General features: G+C 46.2%; 1 long non-coding RNA gene across 1 annotated transcript in view; it reads left to right on the plus strand.

Moving 5' to 3' along the window:
• The window catches only part of LOC138675464 (uncharacterized), a 32336-nt gene extending 11972 nt beyond the window's left edge, over nucleotides 1-20364 (plus strand). The window contains exon 3 of the long non-coding RNA XR_011320683.1: nucleotides 18936-20364. This is a non-coding gene — a long non-coding RNA (uncharacterized lncRNA). The remainder of the gene's footprint in view (nucleotides 1-18935) is intronic.
• Nucleotides 20365-21497: the final 1133 nt, after the last annotated feature.

Below are 21497 nucleotides of genomic sequence, written 5' to 3' on the forward strand. Positions count from 1 at the left end.
AAGTCTCCCTAAGCTAGAAGATCGTTGGGTACAGCCGGGACCAGCTGCTTCGAAAGCATCACCAAACCAGGGATTCAAGCTTCAGGAGGCTAATTTGCATATTCCAGGTGCCTTCTGGGAGAAGCGAAGTCTCCCTAAGCTAGAAGATCGTTGGGTACAGCCGGGACCAGCTGCTTCGAAAGCATCACCAAACCAGGGATTCAAGCTTCAGGAGGCTAATTTGCATATTCCAGGTGCCTTCTGGGAGAAGCGAAGTCTCCCTAAGCTAGAAGATCGTTGGGTACAGCCGGGACCAGCTGCTTCGAAAGCATCACCAAACCAGGGATTCAAGCTTCAGGAGGCTAATTTGCATATTCCAGGTGCCTTCTGGGAGAAGCGAAGTCTCCCTAAGCTAGAAGATCGTTGGGTACAGCCGGGACCAGCTGCTTCGAAAGCATCACCAAACCAGGGATTCAAGCTTCAGGAGGCTAATTTGCATATTCCAGGTGCCTTCTGGGAGAAGCGAAGTCTCCCTAAGCTAGAAGATCGTTGGGTACAGCCGGGACCAGCTGCTTCGAAAGCATCACCAAACCAGGGATTCAAGCTTCAGGAGGCTAATTTGCATATTCCAGGTGCCTTCTGGGAGAAGCGAAGTCTCCCTAAGCTAGAAGATCGTTGGGTACAGCCGGGACCAGCTGCTTCGAAAGCATCACCAAACCAGGGATTCAAGCTTCAGGAGGCTAATTTGCATATTCCAGGTGCCTTCTGGGAGAAGCGAAGTCTCCCTAAGCTAGAAGATCGTTGGGTACAGCCGGGACCAGCTGCTTCGAAAGCATCACCAAACCGCAAATTTTTGCCTGTAGGACATTATTGCAAGAGAGCTTGGCTGAGTAGATTACACAAGAAGGAAAACACACAGCAAGTCAGCAGGATCTAGGAGCAACATGGCAGATGTGACAACCTACATGGTGAGCTGCAGCATGTGCTACATGTTCACAGATCGACCAGAAGAAGAATCCAATTTCACCTGTCAGAAGTGTAGACTAGTGGCCCTTTTAGAAGAAAAGGTGCGGGGTCTGGAAGAAAGAATAGCAACTTTGAAACTCATCAAAGAGAATGAAGACTTTCTAGACAGAACAGAAGCATCTCTACTGGTCACAGAAGGTGCAAAAAGTGTCAGAGAACCTCCAAAAGCAGATGAGTGGAAGCATGTGACCAAAAGAAGCAAGAAGACCATGGAGAAATCACCAACCACACAACTGAAGAACCGATATCAAATCTTTGTAAAGGATGAAGATGGCACACCTAAGAATGAAGCAATACCAGCAAGCAAAAAAGAAAAGGGCACACAGCAACAAGTGACAGCAAAAAGTACAGCCAAGAAGCAACGAAGAGTGGTGGTGGTGGGAGACTCACTACTGAGAGGCACAGAAGCAGCCATCTGCAGACCGGACATAACTGCAAGAGAAGTATGCTGCCTTCCAGGTGCGATGATCAAGGATGTGACCGATAGGATACCAAAGCTCTTCAGCTCCAAGGACGTCCACCCATTTCTTCTGATACATGTTGGCACCAATGACACGGCAAGGAAGGACCTACCGACAATCTGCAAGGACTTTGAAGAGTTGGGGAAGAAAGTAAAGGAACTGGATGCACAGGTAGTTTTTTCTTCTATCCTTCCAGTAGATGGGCATGGCACCAGGAGATGGAACAGGATCCTTGATGCAAACAACTGGCTAAGACGATGGTGCAGACAACAAGGATTTGGATTCCTGGACCACGGTGTGAATTACTGGTATGATGGACTCCTCGCCAGAGACTGACTACACCTCAACAAACCTGGGAAACACACATTCGCCAGAAGACTCGCTACACTCATCAGGAGGGCGTTAAACTAGAAGAAGAGGGGACGGGAAGAAAAACATTAGACTCGAACAAAGACGACCCAGGAAAACATACTCAGAAGGGAGGTAAGAACATTTCTAAAACAATCCACAGTGAGGAGATTGGAACAAAACAAAATCCTCTAAACTGCATGCTCGCAAACGCCAGAAGCCTGACAAACAAGATGGAAGAACTAGAAGCAGAAATATCTACAGGTAACTTTGACATAGTGGGAATAACCGAGACATGGTTAGATGAAAGCTATGACTGGGCAGTTAACTTACAGGGTTACAGTCTGTTTAGAAAGGATCGTAAAAATCGGAGAGGAGGAGGGGTTTGTCTCTATGTAAAGTCTTGTCTAAAGTCCACTTTAAGGGAGGATATTAGCGAAGGGAATGAGGATGTCGAGTCCATATGGGTTGAAATTCATGGAGGGAAAAATGGTAACAAAATTCTCATTGGGGTCTGTTACAAACCCCCAAATATAACAGAAAGCATGGAAAGTCTACTTCTAAAGCAGATAGATGAAGCTGCAACCCATAATGAGGTCCTGGTTATGGGGGACTTTAACTACCCGGATATTAACTGGGAAACAGAAACCTGTGAAACCCATAAAGGCAACAGGTTTCTGCTAATAACCAAGAAAAATTATCTTTCACAATTGGTGCAGAATCCAACCAGAGGAGCAGCACTTTTAGACCTAATACTATCTAATAGACCTGACAGAATAACAAATCTGCAGGTGGTTGGGCATTTAGGAAATAGCGACCACAATATTGTGCAGTTTCACCTGTCTTTCACTAGGGGGACTTGTCAGGGAGTCACAAAAACATTGAACTTTAGGAAGGCAAAGTTTGAACAGCTTAGAGATGCCCTTAATCTGGTAGACTGGGACAATATCCTCAGAAATGAGAATACAGATAATAAATGGGAAATGTTTAAGAACATCCTAAATAGGCAGTGTAAGCGGTTTATACCTTGTGGGAATAAAAGGACTAGAAATAGGAAAAACCCAATGTGGCTAAACAAAGAAGTAAGACAGGCAATTAACAGTAAAAAGAAAGCATTTGCACTACTAAAGCAGGATGGCACCATTGAAGCTCTAAAAAACTATAGGGAGAAAAATACTTTATCTAAAAAACTAATTAAAGCTGCCAAAAAGGAAACAGAGAAGCACATTGCTAAGGAGAGTAAAACTAATCCCAAACTGTTCTTCAACTATATCAATAGTAAAAGAATAAAAACTGAAAATGTAGGCCCCTTAAAAAATAGTGAGGAAAGAATGGTTGTAGATGACGAGGAAAAAGCTAACATATTAAACACCTTCTTCTCCACGGTATTCACGGTGGAAAATGAAATGCTAGGTGAAATCCCAAGAAACAATGAAAACCCTATATTAAGGGTCACCAATCTAACCCAAGAAGAGGTGCGAAACCGGCTAAATAAGATTAAAATAGATAAATCTCCGGGTCCGGATGGCATACACCCACGAGTACTAAGAGAACTAAGTAATGTAATAGATAAACCATTATTTCTTATTTTTAGTGACTCTATAGCGACAGGGTCTGTTCCGCAGGACTGGCGCATAGCAAATGTGGTGCCAATATTCAAAAAGGGCTCTAAAAGTGAACCTGGAAATTATAGGCCAGTAAGTCTAACCTCTATTGTTGGTAAAATATTTGAAGGGTTTCTGAGCGATGTTATTCTGGATTATCTCAATGAGAATAACTGTTTAACTCCATATCACCATGGGTTTATGAGAAATCGCTCCTGTCAAACCAATCTAATCAGTTTTTATGAAGAGGTAAGCTATAGACTGGACCACGGTGAGTCATTGGACGTGGTATATCTCGATTTTTCCAAAGCGTTTGATACCGTGCCGCACAAGAGGTTGGTACACAAAATGAGAATGCTTGGTCTGGGGGAAAATGTGTGTAAATGGGTTAGTAACTGGCTTAGTGATAGAAAGCAGAGGGTGGTTATAAATGGTATAGTCTCTAACTGGGTCGCTGTGACCAGTGGGGTACCGCAGGGGTCAGTATTGGGACCTGTTCTCTTCAACATATTCATTAATGATCTGGTAGAAGGTTTACACAGTAAAATATCGATATTTGCAGATGATACAAAACTATGTAAAGCAGTTAATACAAGAGAAGATAGTATTCTGCTACAGATGGATCTGGATAAGTTGGAAACTTGGGCTGAAAGGTGGCAGATGAGGTTTAACAATGATAAATGTAAGGTTATACACATGGGAAGAGGGAATCAATATCACCATTACACACTGAACGGGAAACCACTGGGTAAATCTGACAGGGAGAAGGACTTGGGGATCCTAGTTAATGATAAACTTACCTGGAGCAGCCAGTGCCAGGCAGCAGCTGCCAAGGCAAACAGGATCATGGGGTGCATTAAAAGAGGTCTGGATACACATGATGAGAGCATTATACTGCCTCTGTACAAATCCCTAGTTAGACCGCACATGGAGTACTGTGTCCAGTTTTGGGCACCGGTGCTCAGGAAGGATATAATGGAACTAGAGAGAGTACAAAGGAGGGCAACAAAATTAATAAAGGGGATGGGAGAACTACAATACCCAGATAGATTAGCGAAATTAGGATTATTTAGTCTAGAAAAAAGACGACTGAGGGGCGATCTAATAACCATGTATAAGTATATAAGGGGACAATACAAATATCTCGCTGAGGATCTGTTTATACCAAGGAAGGTGACGGGCACAAGGGGGCATTCTTTGCGTCTGGAGGAGAGAAGGTTTTTCCACCAACATAGAAGAGGATTCTTTACTGTTAGGGCAGTGAGAATCTGGAATTGCTTGCCTGAGGAGGTGGTGATGGCGAACTCAGTCGAGGGGTTCAAGAGAGGCTTGGATGTCTTCCTGGAGCAGAACAATATTGTATCATACAATTATTAGGTTCTGTAGAAGGACGTAGATCTGGGGATTTATTATGATGGAATATAGGCTGAACTGGATGGACAAATGTCTTTTTTCGGCCTTACTAACTATGTTACTATGTTACCCAGTGACCCCAGAAAGGCCTGGAGTTCTCTCACTGTTCGAGAGACTGGACACTTCTGGATAGCAGCCACTTTTTCTGGCGAGGGTAGAACTCCATCTTGTGACACTATGTGGCCCAGGTACTTGATCTCTCTCTTGAAGAGGTGGCACTTCTTTGGTTTCACCTTCAGGTTATGAGCCCGCAGTCTTCCGAGTACCTGTCCAAGCCGGGCAAGGTGTCCTTTGAATGAGGCCGAAAACACAATGATGTCATCCAGATAGATCAGGGTAGCCTCAAAATTTAAGTCTCCCAAACACTTTTCCATCAGTCATTGAAACGTGCCCGAAGGGCATCCGGTTAAACTCAAATAGCCCCATAGGGAGGATGAAGGCGGTTTTCTCTTTGTCTTTCTATGCCATGGCTACTTGCCAGTATCCGCTTGCTAGATCCAGGGTGGAGAAGTACTGAGCTTTCTCCAATGCTGTCAAGGATTCCTAGATGCTGGGCAATGAATACGAGTCTCAAACAGTGCAGGCATTGAGTTTCCTGTAATCTACACAGAACCGGATGGTCCCATCCTTTTTCTTGACGAGCACCACAGGGGCTGCCCAAGGGCTCTGACTACTCTGCACCACTCCTGAATCCAGCATCTGCCTCAGTAATGTTTTCACCTCCTGATACATCTTGGGCGGGATATGGCGGTATTGTTCTCGAATCGGACGAGCTTCCCCGGTCGGTATCTCATGCGTGATGGCTTCAGTACAGCCAAAATCCTCGGCGTGACCGGCGAATGCGGCCTGATTTTTCCACAGCATAGTTTCTATTGCTTGCACACGCTCAGGGCCCAGAACCTTCACATCCACTTCCATTTGATTAAGGATCACCTTTCCACTCCACTCCGGAGATGGCATCTCTTCGGCCCCCGCAGGAACTGCTAGAGTCCACCCCGCACCTTCTTTCGGCGATAAAGACATCTCCTTCTGACTCACCACTTCGCCTTTATGTAGGAACACCAGGGCCAGATCTGTCCCTCGCGGCAATGTGACCTCCGCCGGGCCCACATTCAAATCTCTTAGTGGGATGTGTCCTCACTGGACCACAGCTATTGTACGAGTTATCATGACTTCTTGGTCCACTCCTCCGCCTACCTCAGGCTGAACAATCTCTTCCAACCCATCAAGGTTGCGATGAGTCCCCACTGGAAGGTATACTATAGTTTCTCGCTCGGGAGGCAGTATTACAGGTTCTTTACCAGGAGCCCTGATGACCCCCACTGTCTGATAAGATGGCACACTCTTCTGCATCCCACAGACGCCGATCAGTCGTTGAAGGGCTTCTTGAGTAGGCTTATGTGTAGTAGCCTTCTTCCAATATCCAGATCCCCGTTTGGTAAACATAATCTGATCGAGTTCATGTAGAATATTCATTCCCAGTACTACAGGCACATCTTCTTTGATAGGCTCAGGGACCAACAGGATCCCTTTTCTCCCCACTTCTTGCACACAGATTTGAATATTCATCCACACGACCCCTGTGACCAGGATTGGTTGTTGGTTGGCAGCAAACAACTGGATCAATGTCTCTTTTTCTGGCTTGGCCAGGGCCTGGAAATGCTGCCTGAAATACGCTTCTGGCATCGTCGTCACTTGTGACCCGGTATCTATCAGCCGATCCACTAGAACTCCCTCAAATTCAGCACGTAGGATGGGACACCCAGCAATCAAGTGTTCATTATGATATGGAGCGGCCTCTCTCCTCGCCTCCCCCTCAGAGTGCCGCACTACTGCGGGGGTTGGTAGTTTAACAGTGGCTTCCGCTGGCCTTGAGTATAGTTCCGACAGTCTCTGGCAAGGTGCCCCCATCCTCCACATTCCCAGCATTGGATGCCTCCTCCTCGCCGGGGGGCACCTCGAGCCTGTCCTCGTGCCTCCGATGCCTGACCAGAGGGGGCTTGCTCCCACTGATCCCATATCGGTCGGCCCGAAGAATGGTTGCATGAGTACGGTGGGTCAGACTGTTGTAGTTCCCCCACTCTTCGCTCCATCTGGGTCAGTTTCTCTTGCATGGTGACAAGGGACCACTGCAAGTTTTGCACCACCTGGACCAGCACCTCCTGATGGTTTGGGTCCCCTCTGGTATTGGTGCCCTGGACACACATCACCCCAGACGCGTAGCTCTCTTCTTTACTTCGGGCCACTGTTTCTGCCAGGATTTGATGAAACGTAAGAGCTGGATCTGCCCGGACCCATTCTGACAGTGCTCACCTCAAGGATGTGCTGTGCAGTCCCAGAATGAATTGCTCCCGGAGTATCCGGTCTTTAGAGCCCATGCCGCCAAATCCATCCGCCTCCTTTCTATGCACCTCTGCTAACACTTCTTGCAGTGCTGTTGCATACAGAGAAATTCCTTCTTCTTCCCGCTGCAGCCTAGAGAAAAATTTGGCGTGAAGGTGTCCTGCGCTATGTTCTAAATCTTCAGGGTGCTTTGCAGCCGAGACACCCAGTCAGACAGTGGCATATTATTGCCATCAAACCTTGGTAGCACACTAAATATGGTGCCCATAGGGAATTTCCTTACAGGGGTTCCACCAATGCCCACAGCATCTCCATTAACATTAGCATTCCCACCGTTGCTGTCTTCTGCCTCCATCTTGGTGACAGTACCCTGCTCGCAGCGCCACTTGAAGCGATGGCTTGGGGACCACCACGGTGCAGGAAGACTACTGTACACAAGATTTGGTGCAAACAACAAAGGGTAGATTTATTGGAAGGCAAGGAATGAAGTGGATGAGGAAGATGCAAACAGGGGTATGCAATGGCAAAAGATAATTTACAAAAATTAGCACGGTGCTCCAACTGTTACAGACTCAACATATGTTACACAAGTAAATGCAAACAATAAACAAAGAATTGTGCTACTCTACGTATAATCTCCCTGGCCTTTACTAAGCAGGCCACACGGCTGCCATGTTCTGACTAATGAAGCCTACCCTAGGCCCTGACGTGCACAAAACAGGAACAAACTCACGGTGATGTTGGGGACTCAGATCCAGTCCCGGGAGCCCCCAGCAGTCTAGTACGGTGGTGCGCACGGATCTCTGCCAGCTCCGTGAAACGTGGTTTTCTCCTTGCTTCTGGGTCCTGGAGATGCTCCTGGAAACTGTAAATCCCTTTCTCGGTATCTTCGTGGCTCCTCGAACTAACACAGGACAGCCACCCTCGCTGCACCCGGAAAAGTCTGTCAAATCTCACAATTCCACTCCGTTACAGGCTGTGGGTCCTCTCTTGCAGCTATATCAGGACACAGTTATTCTCTCTTACAGCCTCAGCTCACACAAACAGTTCAGGCTCCACCCCTGCCATCTGCACAGTCCAGTCCATTATTCAGTCTATTGCAGGGGAGGAGAAGAACATTCCGTCATGCCAGACAAGGGGGTGCAGTCTCTTAAAGTAACAGCGTGTTCCTTATTGTTCATAACAGCACCACCCTCCTACACAGGAATACTCAATACTAGTAAAACATGAGGAAACAGTGTCTGCCTTTAAAGACTACGGGCCATAGAAAAATTAGTCTTATCAAATATACTAAGAAACAGATACAGATAAAAGTGAAAAAAAGCAAAAATATGTTTAAAGGGAACTTGTCAGCTCATAAATCACTATCTACAAAAATGGGGTTTATCTATGCATCTATGCTTTACTATTCTTCTTGGCCACCGGCTGCAGAGAGAAAAAGATGTATTTCCTCCCTGGAGCTGCTTGCTATCAGTAATAGGGTAGTGCAGGGAGTGGCTACAGTCATCTCTCACAGCACCACTGCTGTGCACCGATGCTGTCAATCAAAGTGCGGTGTCGTGCTTGCAGATGACGACCACTATATTCTAACCACACACTGGCACTTTGAGAGATCGATGTGCACAAATGTGCTGCAGAGCTGGCTGTCAATCAAGGTTCAGGGGCATGCTTACAATATAGTGAGCGGCAGCTTCTGCAAACACAACACTGCACTTTAACAGAACCTGTGCACACCAACCTGTCAATCAAATTGCCGGGCATTCTCACAGTATAGTGAGCAGTGCTGTGAGCAGTGACTGTTGCCACTCCCTGCACCATGACTTAAAGGGGTTGTCCGGTCTAAAGTTATAAGTCAGCAGTCACTATATATGACTCATATTGCATGCACTGTACACTATGAGGACCCTCCGATGCCAGAACCGGTGGGGTGGTCATGTGACAGCAAGTATGCAATTTGCATACTTTTAGCCACACTCTGACTAGACTGTATCCGGCCTCGCCTTTGCACTTGCATTGAATGAGGCCAGATACAGTCTAGTCGGCATGTGACTGCTTGAATGCAAATCACATACTTGCAGTTAGATGACCGCCGATCCTGGTGCCAGAGAATCCTCACAGTGCACATGATTTGTGGATTCGCAAGTCTGCAGCTTGTAGCTTATTCTCATTGGATGAAATAAGTTAAATTTCACCTGATAAATGCACTTTCAGAAAGACTTCAGTAAGATTAATCCTACATCTGCAGGTAAATCATGTTTTACAAGTTGATGGGTTCCCTTTAAAGGGATAATGCCATGATAAACTTCATTGCTCCTTCAGACCTGAAGAATAATATACCAGGGAACTTTGAATTATAAGTGATACTCAAAATTATAAAGAGAACCTACTGGGAGCTTTAAGGTCACCAAATTAATGACACTATTGGGTAACAAGCTTGCACATAATTTTATGCCCATCGCTGAACAACTTTGTATCTTCATCTAAATGAGACTTTGAGTGCAAGGAGTTGGAGCCTCCATTCTCGATATTATGGAAATGCGTTTGGCCAATGTATTGATTGGCTTACATGTTAAATAAGCGCAATTTGTCTGTTGAAATGTTGCCTTTGGGGGAAAATTAGGAACATAAGCGGGCAGGTGCTTTGTGAGGAGCCCCGATGATTTGGCAGTATCGGGACCTGACTTTTGAATGGTGATAATGTGGCGCCTCAGGGTCCTGGTCATCACAGTGGTATTATTTTCCTCTCAGGGAGAGTGATGCTACGTTTGGAGGCAAGGAAGGATAACTGCATCCAGGTACCACAAACATGCAACACTTCACACTCCAGGCCACCAGGGGAGCTTTTGCTCCTATTTATTAGGTCACTCCCCACATATATATAACTGGTAGTCTGTAGGGAAAGTCAGTCAGTTCCAGACAGAAGTTGGTTGCTGGCTGAGCTAAGCTCAGCTAGTTCCAGACAGCCATCTGAGGAGGACAGAGGGTCCACGGAGCTGTGCATGCCCTAAGAGCTGCAGCTCCCAGAAAGAGACATTGAAGGTCGAATTGCTTGCAGCAAGCATGCAGGAGAGGAAGCACAGGAGAGGATACCAGAAGGGGACGAGCCCCGAGCAGGCTGCCTCCTTCTGAGGCACAGAAACACCGGTAGCCGGAACACCGAGGTTGTGAGGACCTCTATGCCTTACATCAAAGACCGGCAGGACAGCTAATTGCACGTTACCTGTCCGCACCTACACCCAGGAGGCATGGTGACACCCATAGAGCCAGGTCATCTAAGAGATCCTATAAACAGGCTCAAGTCACCAGTCATACGGGTTTTGTCCTATCCTATCCGGGGGACAGAGAGAAAGATGACATCTGTGAGGACCTTATGTGAAGCCATAGGCAGTAAGGGACTACACCACTACAGTGCAAAGGAAGGCTTTTATTCTCCACCTGGACAAGGGGACTCTGGACTTGCCTCCAAACCGGCCGGACCCTGCCTGCCCTGTGGTCTGGTGCTCTGGACTGCGGATGCTGAAGCCTTCAGTAAAGGTAAAGAGACTGCAACTTTGTGTCCTCGTTCTTCACCGCGCTACTCACCTTTCACCATCTATACACCGGGAAGCCCTGGGGATACTCTTCACCTGTGGGAAGGCATACCATCTAGCTGCCATAACATCACCCCAGTGAACCCCTTAAAGCAGCGTCAGTCACCCTGACCGAATACCACAGGTGGCGTCACGAACATAGACTTTTCCCCTTTAAAGACCTTTCCCTTTTATACGGAAGTCCCAGGGCCACGGACCGGGTCAGCCACCGTGACATCCCCCTGTGAACCACAGGACCCGGTACCGAGTAACCCCTTGCCCTGACGGTGTGCTCCAATAATCTCTACAACGCTGCGAAATATGTTGACTCTTTGTAAGAAATAAGAGATAAATAAAGTTGTGCTCCAATACTGTGCAGCACGCTTATGCAATATTATGTCCTATATCATGTCATTATAGTTTTTAGGCAGAAGCCAACATCCATGTTTGTTTAACTCAGGAAGCCCAGCCCCTCTTCGGGATGCTATGGAGAACCACAAGTTGCAGATCTTAGTGATATTTATACAGACATAACGGTCAGGAAAAACTGCTGCAGGGGACTACTATATTGAGGTGCTCAAACAGCAGTACCTTCAATTGTTAATAACAAGTTCAGTTCTGCTACCTCTCTATATCAGGGTGCTAATTAATCTCAGGAGAACTGTGGGGAGATCTCTGATAGATATATAATTTAACCTGAAGACATATGGTTATGTAACACCACTGCATAATTTTGTCGTTCTTTAGTCATCATGACTCACAGCTATTAATATATTTCTACTTTCTCCAATTAGTCATCTTCTCTTCTTCACACATAGGGAATGAGAGCTTAACAGATTATTGATTGTTAAAAGGAAAATATTAGTTTAGTGGTGGCTTCTGCATAATATTATTTATTATTTTCATTATGTGTAATTATCAAGTCTTACTATGCGCCATGCCGAGGATTAGCCTTACAATGTAAGGTGCCTTTGCAAGATCTTCATTGGGAACCCTATCAAATGGCATGGTTATGTTAGCGTACAAATAATCATATGATATATTGCAAACTGATCACTTATAACACCTTACACTTGGCAAAATAATAATAATGTACAGTGCTACTGTAAGAGGAAGCAGTGATACCTCTGAAGAGCCCTTGCAGGATGTGACCATAGCGAGGAAAAACTGCTATCTGCTGGCCACGCGCATTCAGGTGGAACCAAATTGTACCAGAAGAATTGCAGAGGGAGCAGCATTGTGTGCTGGACCTGGTCAGGTGACTCGCAGGACAGTGTTATGGGATATAACAGCCCTACGCGCCAAACCGCAGGCAGATTTGATGCCATGAGAGAGAGAAGAGCAGACGCAGACCAGGGATGGTGCTGAGGCCAGCATGACAGGTCTCAGTGGGAACCATGAGTTAAAGTGAAGGACAGTGGAGCGCCCCCAGACGCAGGGCCACGGGTTACTTGGTACCAGTCCTCTCTGTCTCGGTTCTAGGGTCGTCACGGTGGCTGGACCCGGTCCGTGACCCTGCTAAGGGGCGCCCAATGAAAGGGGTGATGAAAGTCAGCTAAGGTTTCTTGACGCCACCTGTGGTATTCGGTCAGGGTGACCGACGCTGCTTGGGGTCCACTGGGGTGATGTGATGGCAGCTAGATGGTATACCTTCCCACAGGTGAAGTATATCCCCAGGGCTTCCCAGTAGTGTAGGTGGCGATGGTGTGAGGTGCAGTCAATAACGAGGACACAGGGTTGCAGTCTCTTTACCTTTTACTGAAGACTTCGGAATCGGCAATCCAGAGCACTGTTAACAGGGCTGGCTGAGACCGGCCAGTCCGAAGGCACATCCAGAGTTCCCTTTGCAGGTGGAAATCGTTGCCTACCACTAGCGCCTGTGTGTTGTAGTTCTTCCCTGCTGAGCATTCGGGATAGTCCTCACAACTTCTGTTCTCGTTCTTTCTCTTTCTCTCTCTCTCTCTGTCCCCCAAGTTTATCTGGATAGGACGCACCCGTTTGACGGGAAGGCTCGGAGCTATTCTGGGACCCTAGAGATGCCCCTCTCCACGCGTGCCCCCTATGTCTGCTTAGGTGATATATGGTAGACAGCGAACCTATAATTAACTGTCCTGCGGTATTTGAAGTAAGGCATAGAGTCAGTTACTTCCTCGGTGTTCCGGTCACCGGCTACGCACCTTAGTAGGAAGTTGCCGTTCTCGGGGCACGACTCCTACTGGCTCTCCTTAGTGCTTGATCTCGTTTCTCACTTTCCACAATATCCTTCTCTTCGTGTCCTTTCTAAGGATACCGCCACAAGGTAGTGCAAGCGCGGTTCCATTGCTTTCTGTTCGTTCTGCTAGGCCCCTGTCAGGAACCCACCCCTGACAGGTCCTCCCTGGAGCTCTCCCAGGCTGCGTTCTGTTCTAACTTCCTATCCGACCCCTAGTTTTACCAGTGTGAGGAGTGGCCTAATACATAGTGCCTTTTGCTCCCCTTAGTGGCCGGAGTGTGAAGTGTAATGTGTGCTGTGATACCTGGTCAGATGAACTCCTTTAGTGCAATCAGACATAACATCACCCTCCTTAGCGGCAGAGCGACATTACTGCAACGACCAGGTCTCTGGGGCGCTGCAACACCATCCAATCCAGATGAAAAAAATTTCTCTTTATTGTGCCATAAATGCGACGTTTCAACCTAAAGGGTCTTTCTCATGCTTGAGAAAGACCCTTTGGGTTGAAACGTCGCATTTATGGCACAATAAAGAGAATTTTTTTTCACCTGGATTGGATGCTGCCCTTCACTTCAACTCATGGTATGTACTCTTCCACTTAGCTCCAGTGTAAATAGGATGAGCGTCCATTTTTATCAGTTGTGCTGTCAGCCGACATTTTTCTGTTTTAGGTCTCAGTGGGAAGTCTGTGCTGGTCACCGCCTGACAAGATTCAGACTACGTCCGGGAACATCCAGAGTTTCAACTGCATTGGTCATGATCAGGACCTTTGCCCTGCGCCGGTAAAGACCCAGAGACCAGATGTCGACTGTCAAGAGCCGAGCCCCAGTCCTCTCTGCTCCAGGCCCAACAGACGTTCACCAATGGTCAAGCAGTGAAAATCCATGAAGGAGACAATGACTAGAGAGGCCCGCTTGTGTTTGCAGAGGGACAGCACGAGTGAGCAGAGCTGTCACTTCCAGTTTTGACATACAGTACCAGGGTCGGCTGGGGTGAGGACAACAGGTTTTGGAGGGGGCCAGTTAGAGCCTGAGGGGCTCAGAGTGCTTTTATAGACTTCGTTAGAAAGACTTGCGGCCCAGCAGAAAAACCCAATGACCCACGCTAGGGCCAGAGTTAAAGAGAGAACCTACCGTATGTGGTAACTCCCCGGAATAGGCGTACCACCTTTGTTAAAAGTACATTAGCATTATATAGTGAAGAACTTTCATTGCTATTTCACTCATATTATTATGTGGTAAATTACAATTGTATTTAAACAGAATTATATTGCTCACTGATTGCTCCTACCTTGCATTAGTCAGCAGGATGCAATAGACATAGCAGACCAGTCGGTAACCAAACCCTGATGGGTTATGCTTAGCAATCTTCCCAAGTTCGCTGAGAGCAGCATGTCACTGTGGGATTGGGTAGAGAGACTGAAGAGAATCCTGCTCATGTACCCCCTGATCCCCTCTGTTCAGGCTGAGTTAGCATTCCTGAACCTTCAGGTGGAGGCCAGGCAACGATTATGTACTGCCCACCTAGGGACCGTGACACTAAGGATAAAGTGATAAAAATCTTACAGAAAATGTAAGGTGACACTATGGACCTAGGGAATCTCCGCATGCGGTTTTTTCATCGGGCCCAAGGAGAAGGTGAGACAGTAGCCCAGTATGTTAATGCATTGCAGGCAGGAAGTGGACCCTTACCTTTTAAAGGTGATCTGCGCCTCAATCCAGATTTGGACTTTCTTGAGGTCGGGGCTGAAGCTGTCGAGATAGGCATGATCTGGAGCGATGAGGTGGCCACCCCTGAGTCGACCCACACTGAGCCTGATGGGTCCGTGAGATACTTTAAGAAATACGGGATATCTGAGGTGAGCTGTGTAGTATCAAGGGGACCCTTGTTGGCATTCCCCCTCCTGTCCTGACAGCCCAATGTGAAAGGAGGCCAGAGCAAGAAAGCCATTTCTTCCGAGCCCCGCCCCGCCAAGCCGTGTACATAGCCTATCAGTGGAACGAAAGTCGGAGTGTTGGACTTGTGGTGGAAGAGACTGTCAAGAGACTGTGAAAGTCGAGAAGGGAAAAAAAGGGGCGCCCGTTAAACTGAAGCACCCCACTGTCGGTGATCATACCTTGTGGTTTCAAGCCTTGGAGGGAGGAGAAGGAAACTCAGAGGATATTGTCTCTGAGAGACCCATTACCTTTCAACATTTGATGGAGAGATGTTTGTGAGATCTAAATTTTGAAGCCACTCTGGTACATCTAGATGACATAATCATTAATTCAGCCACGTCTGAAATCTGAGAGAAGTCTAATATGAACCCAACCCTGTAGTTGCCGATGTTAGCAACTACATGCTTGGTAGTGTTTAGGCTCATAAATAAAAAAAGCCCTTGACAACCCCTTCAAGCATTTTATAAAAGCCATGCCCTTCAGGAAAGCCATTCCCATTTTTTTGGTGACCTCTCCCATGATCTGCTCACCTCTCCCTGTGAAGAGCTCTCCCAGGTTGTCCTCTTTGCATACAGTGACCAGATAATTGCTCCGTTCATGAAGCTGTAAGGAGAAGGACCGGACCAGGTGTACCTTTTCCGTTGCGGATCCAGAACTGTCGGGGCTGTCACCCAAGTTGCATGGGGGAAAGCTTAAAACCCCGACCCAACATTTGCACTCAGTGTTAGGGGGCTAAACTAAAGAAGCTGCAGCGTGGGAAGTGGGGCAGACTTGACGGGAACGTGTAGCGTGCAAGAGGACATAGTCAGGGCTCCAACCTGTGTGCAACAGGATTGAGCAGGCCCAAGCCTAAAGAACCTCAGATCCTCAACCAGAGATTACGACAGAGACCAGCGAAGTATACTCTGAGACCGTGATTAACAAAGTCCTCTGTCAGCCGGATGACCGGCTGTGAACTGTATCCTGATACACCCGCCTGCATCTGCCTAGTGACATCATACTCTGGCAGTGTTAGAGACTGTGACAGTTCCTCTACTCCATCTTCTGGACCCAAGACCCCTGTCAGGACAACGTGGATACACTGCCGCCCCAGAACCTTGAACGCCATCTTCCCCAGGACGACGACGGACTCCTTGTGCGCCATAGCCTTGGTGCCACAACTTGAATTCAGGATTCCAGATTCTGACGTCATCGGACTGAAAAGTCTAACATTACTGAACTTCCCCTTTAAATTGACCACACCTGTATTATTCCAAGTTATCAATTACTGCTCAGACCAGATTTATCCCCTTTCCTCCCTGCATGGAGTATCCACTGTTAAAATAAATCCCACGTTAACCCTTGCCCTTGAAGCCACTCTTATCTTCCTCGATGATATAATTGTGTATTCCGCCATGTTCGAAGAACATTTACAGCGACTAGAGCAGAGCAAGTATTGAGCCGGCCCCAGAAACATGGTTTATATGTAAAACCTCTGTTTCGTACCCAGATCGAGTACCTAGGACATGTGGTCTCTGCTGAAGCCGTAAGACCATCCCGTGAGAAGATTGTGGCAGTACAGGATTGGCCCGCACCGAAGACCATGAAGGATGTTTGGGCCTTTTTGTGGTTGACCAGAAACTACTGGTGGTTCGTGAAAAACTTCACCCGCATCGTCAATCCGTTGTTAGAGCTACTGAAAGGGGTGCCCTCTGGAGCCAAAAACAAGACGATCCAGTGAGGAGAGCATCAGGAGAAAGCATTTCAGGCCTTGAAAGTGGCTTTGACAGAAGCACCAGTCCTAGCTTATGCTGACTTTATCCTACATACTGATGGGAGCCTGCGTGGACTCGGAGATGTTGTTAGGATTGGCGGAATGCACCATATAATAATTAGAGAGGATATTAGATGCGTTCGCAGTCTGGGGTCCACCGTGCAGAAAAGACACCTGCTTCTCGGTAATGACGGACTATATGGCGGTATAATGTGAATACACACATGGGTTAGCTTCACCTGGTATGAAGGAAGCGAACCCTGAAGTGATGTGCGTTATATGCTGACCCCGGCAATGGAGGAGATGGAGAAATTAGTTTCTCCACCTCCTCCGTAGCTGTGCTCCGATCCGCTCTGTGCGAGATGCTTGGAGCACAGACGTATGACTCTCGGCTCCCGCTCGCAGCAGAGCAGGAGCCGAGGGTCATTAGCACATTGCATCCGATGCTCTCGCATCCGATGCAATACGCTAGTGTGACTCCAGCCTTAAAATAAATTCCACGTTAACCAACCCTTGATCTGCCTCCAGTCCATTACTGTATTCCACTACCTGCTCACAAAGCAATTACATTTTTTTAAGGAAATAGATTGTTATTAAAAATTAGTAAACATATAGAACAAACCCTAATCACATAACAACTCTGCATTATATCTAACTAACACTGCTATACAATATACACAAAGATTCGTGGTGGCCACAAACCTTAATTGTTGGGCTATCTGCAGCACCTCCTAGGTTTTACAGATTTTGCATTAGTTCCCAGAGCAATTACTGTAAAATTAGGACTGTGGGATGTAAGATTCAATAAAGTACGTTGTCCACAAAATTAAATCTGCATAAGAGTACTTTTAAGGCTGGCGGAACTCACCGAGTATATTTAGATATTATTATTGGTGCGTTCGCAGCCTGGGGTCTACCGTGCAGGAGACCAACCTGCTGCTAGCAAATGGTGTCACAATATGGCGGTAGAAGCGAACTCTGTTACTTCACAGAGTCGAACAGAAGGGAAAACGCTGTGCCCTGTTAGCGTCACAGGGGAACACAGCTGCCTAACAGAGCGAAAGCAATCAGTGGGCAGGGAGTAGCAAGCACACAAACACCTCCTCTACGGTGGAGCCAGAATTCTAATGGCTTTACGCCAGTCCTGAATTCACCATACAAACTCCTCACCGGAGGTGCCGGTATTCTAGTGGCTTATTTCATTCGGACCCAGACCACAAGCAGACAAGACCACAGAGTAGCTAAAGCTCATAACATAAGCTGATACTAGCACACGGCCGTGCGGCCATGCAAACCTTTTATAGCTGCAGCAACTTCAGGACCTTTCTAGAGGACCAATGGGAGCTGCTACAGTACCTGAGCAACTTCAGGACCTTCCTAGAGGACCAATGGGAGCTGCCACAGTACCTGAGCATGTGACCCCCGACCTCCAATGAGAGGTCTTACCCTGGGCATGCTAAGAAGGGGAAAAGCAGGACTTAGTCCCAGAGACGTCTGCTCGCCGCTAACCAGTACTGGCTACTTTGGCTGAGCCTGGAAAGGCAGCAGTAACCATCCACACAGTATCAGGCTGAGCCAGACGCTGGGACCATCGTCTCCACTGAGCAGGCTCCACTGCAGCTAGAGAAGAATGGGAGACCGCCGCAGAGATGGTTCGAGATTTCCCCTGTGCAGAGGCGGGAACTTGACCCCTTAGAAGTACTCTTCAGACAGATTAAATGCAATGTCTGAACATCACTCTACCATTCTGCCTTTTCCGGTAAACTAATGCTCAGCAAATCAGGTCAACTATAGTACATCGCATACTGTATGATTTGCTGGAGTTCAGCACTTATCTGATACACTTTTACTATGAGAATCAGTCATTTTATGAGCAGAAGTGATTGTGAAGCAGGGTAGTGCTGATATAATAAAACACCTTCCTTGCAGGTGCCAGCTTGCTTTAGCATATAAAAAATTCCAAAAAGCCGCAGCTTGTTCATGAATCTACAGGGAACTGACAGTAATTTCTATTTCTTTCCTATTGCTTTTCCTTGTTTTTACTATCTGTAATCTCACATATAGCTTGTGGCTTACTGCTAGTGTTGGTACGCACCTGTCTCGGATTCATGCTTTGCTTTCCTCACTCTGGTCTGCTAGACTCTGTTGTGCTCCATATCTTGCTTTACATCTGCCTGAGCCTATGTAAGGCTCACCAAGACACACACCTTTGTCTTAGTATTAAGACTTCAGTGTTTCTATGACCTTGATTTTCACTATTGACTTTTTCCTGCTCTGCTGTTGTTTGCAGTCTCCTGGACATCTCCCGCCAGCCTGCAGTTTCCAGCATCCCAGTTGCCTGTCTGTGGTCTACTGGACATCTGCCAGCTGCCTGTTCGTGGTCTTCTGGACATCATCCGCCTGCCTATGGTTTTCAGCAATCGCAGCTCTCTGTCCAAGGGTTCCTGGATTTCTCTCACTTGCCTGCAGTTTCCAGTATCCCAGCTATCTGTGTTCTGTGTGCCTCACCCATTTACTGTACCGACGCCCGTTACCCGTGTGCCCACTCGGACCATGGGCTTAGAGGATCCAACTCACCTGAGGAGCCTAATAGTGTTTTGCCTCCTATGTTCCAGGTCCCCAGTCTGAGCCCTAGCCAGAAAAATTTAAATACCGGTAATATTCTAAAAACTAATGAAATAAATAATAAAATAAAAAAGCGATATTATCTTGCAAAGTTTCAGGCGACGTCACCTAATGAATGTACACAGGTATCTACAGACATTTGTGTCTAGTTTGTCATAAGTAGAAAAAGCTATACTAGATGTAACTACTAGCATTGATCCTGGCATTTACCCAATTTTGTTAAGTACTTATCCATTGTCTCTAAATGTGTATATACTTTCTCATCTTTAGCGGTCATATAGGTGATGTGTTCAATAGCCAAGAGAGAAGTCACATGTGCAACCTCTGCAGATGTACAATGGCCCAAAATGTCATGGCAGGCTATTGTCTATTTGATTGTATGAAAGGACTAAACTGATAAAGTAGTAATACAAAATTACCTGGATTATCATTTACAATGTACAGTAAATCTCCTTTAATCTAACATCAATAGGACCAGGTAAATTCTAGTAACGAAAAGTTCTCATTGTGATGGTTTTTAAAGAAAGCAAAATCAAATTTAGTTTTTGGGATAATGAATAATCAAGAAAGACAGCAAGGATAAAAATGTTAACATTTAACAATACTCATTTTATTGTTTGTCTTTACATTGTTTTCATTTGTACTTGCTCTTCTTGGTCTTGTGAGATTATGAGGTTTTTAGATTTTCGGATGTTGGACTATGTGGTAATTTTATACTTTCTGTTAATATAGATTGTATAATATGTTGCTTTGGCTTCTACACTGTTTATTGGTGTTGTTGATGTGCAGGAAAACAGGATATTCCTCTAGTTTGTCAGTAATACATCCAGCTCCACCATGAATGAAAACCGGATTCTCAACACTGCGGGCAGCGGAGTTCACTAATTTTAGCTGTTTCCTCTTCCCTCCTTTACATTTTCCTTCACCCTGTTTGGACTCTCTTCTTCTGCCCTTTTCCATTTACAAGTCATGAAATTAAATCTTTGTTTTTCACTTGCGGAAAGGAAGTGGTGGCAATGCGCTGATCTCAGCAGCATCTGACAGGCCATCTATATACAGGAATGTTATGTTCCTAGCTACTGTATAGGGTGATTCAGGACTTCAGGCATTACAGGTCATGGATGCCATCATTTTTTAAATAAATTCATATGAAAAGAAGTTGCACCTTTTATTTCTAAATGTTAAGAAATATCAAGGACTAGCTGAAGAGCCCAAATAATGTTCATATAGTAACCTCGGGCACACATTCAGTAGAGAAGTCAGGTTGCAATTGAAAAAAGGTTTATCTAATCAAATTCAAATCCGGAATTTCACAGCCAAGAATAAACAAAAGAGAATTTTTATCAGCCAAAATTCCGAATGCATATTAACAAAATCTGGAATAAGGAGATATAATCTTTACAGTAACAACCCAGATTATATATACATATTCGCTCCAAAAACTGAGTATAAAGTAAGGAGAAAAACAGGGAGCATATGGTAAAGATGTAAATACGATAATCTTTATTACTACAAAAAAGTTAAAACAATCATTGGACATCAGTAGTGATCACATAGTAACCCACAATATCACACATGGAGGAGAAAAGGAACACCCCACATCTAACTACCCCAGCACAATGTAACAAATACAGGTAGTATAGTGAGCACCGTAAAGTAGGTACACAGGGAATAAAGGGAAATACAACCATAACAGGGCCCAAAAGATAAGGAACAAATCTGTGCTTGCAACTGGAATAGCCTCTGTGACCGCAGTGACGCCTAACCAATGTGTAACAACCCGTGCGCAGGACCTAATCAGCGGTATGTGGCAGGTGGAAAGTAACAGCCACAATGGCCCCTGTACCCCCCGGTGACATGTGCAGCTAACCACGAGGCCAACAAAATAGGGGAACGCTATAAAAGAAAGGAAGTCACAGCGGGGCCGGTGCCCAGCGCAGAGACTGAAGACAGCATATAATAACAGCTGGGGTAACCCCAGTGACCATAATAGAGCCCAGAGACAGTTGCTTACCCGTGCAGATGGAGGGGAGAGAGATGTGTGGAGGAGTCCCACTGGTAGGAACGCCCCGACGCGCTTTTCACGGCGTACAAACGCCGCTTCCTCACTACTGATGTCCAATGATTGTTTTAACTTTTTTGTAGTAATAAAGATTATCGTATTTACATCTTCACCATATGCTCCCTGTTTTTCTCCTTGCTTTATAAAAAGAGAATGTTTATAGCA

Source organism: Ranitomeya imitator, chromosome 4 (assembly GCF_032444005.1).
Source record: "Ranitomeya imitator isolate aRanImi1 chromosome 4, aRanImi1.pri, whole genome shotgun sequence".
Lineage (NCBI taxonomy): Eukaryota > Metazoa > Chordata > Amphibia > Anura > Dendrobatidae > Ranitomeya > Ranitomeya imitator.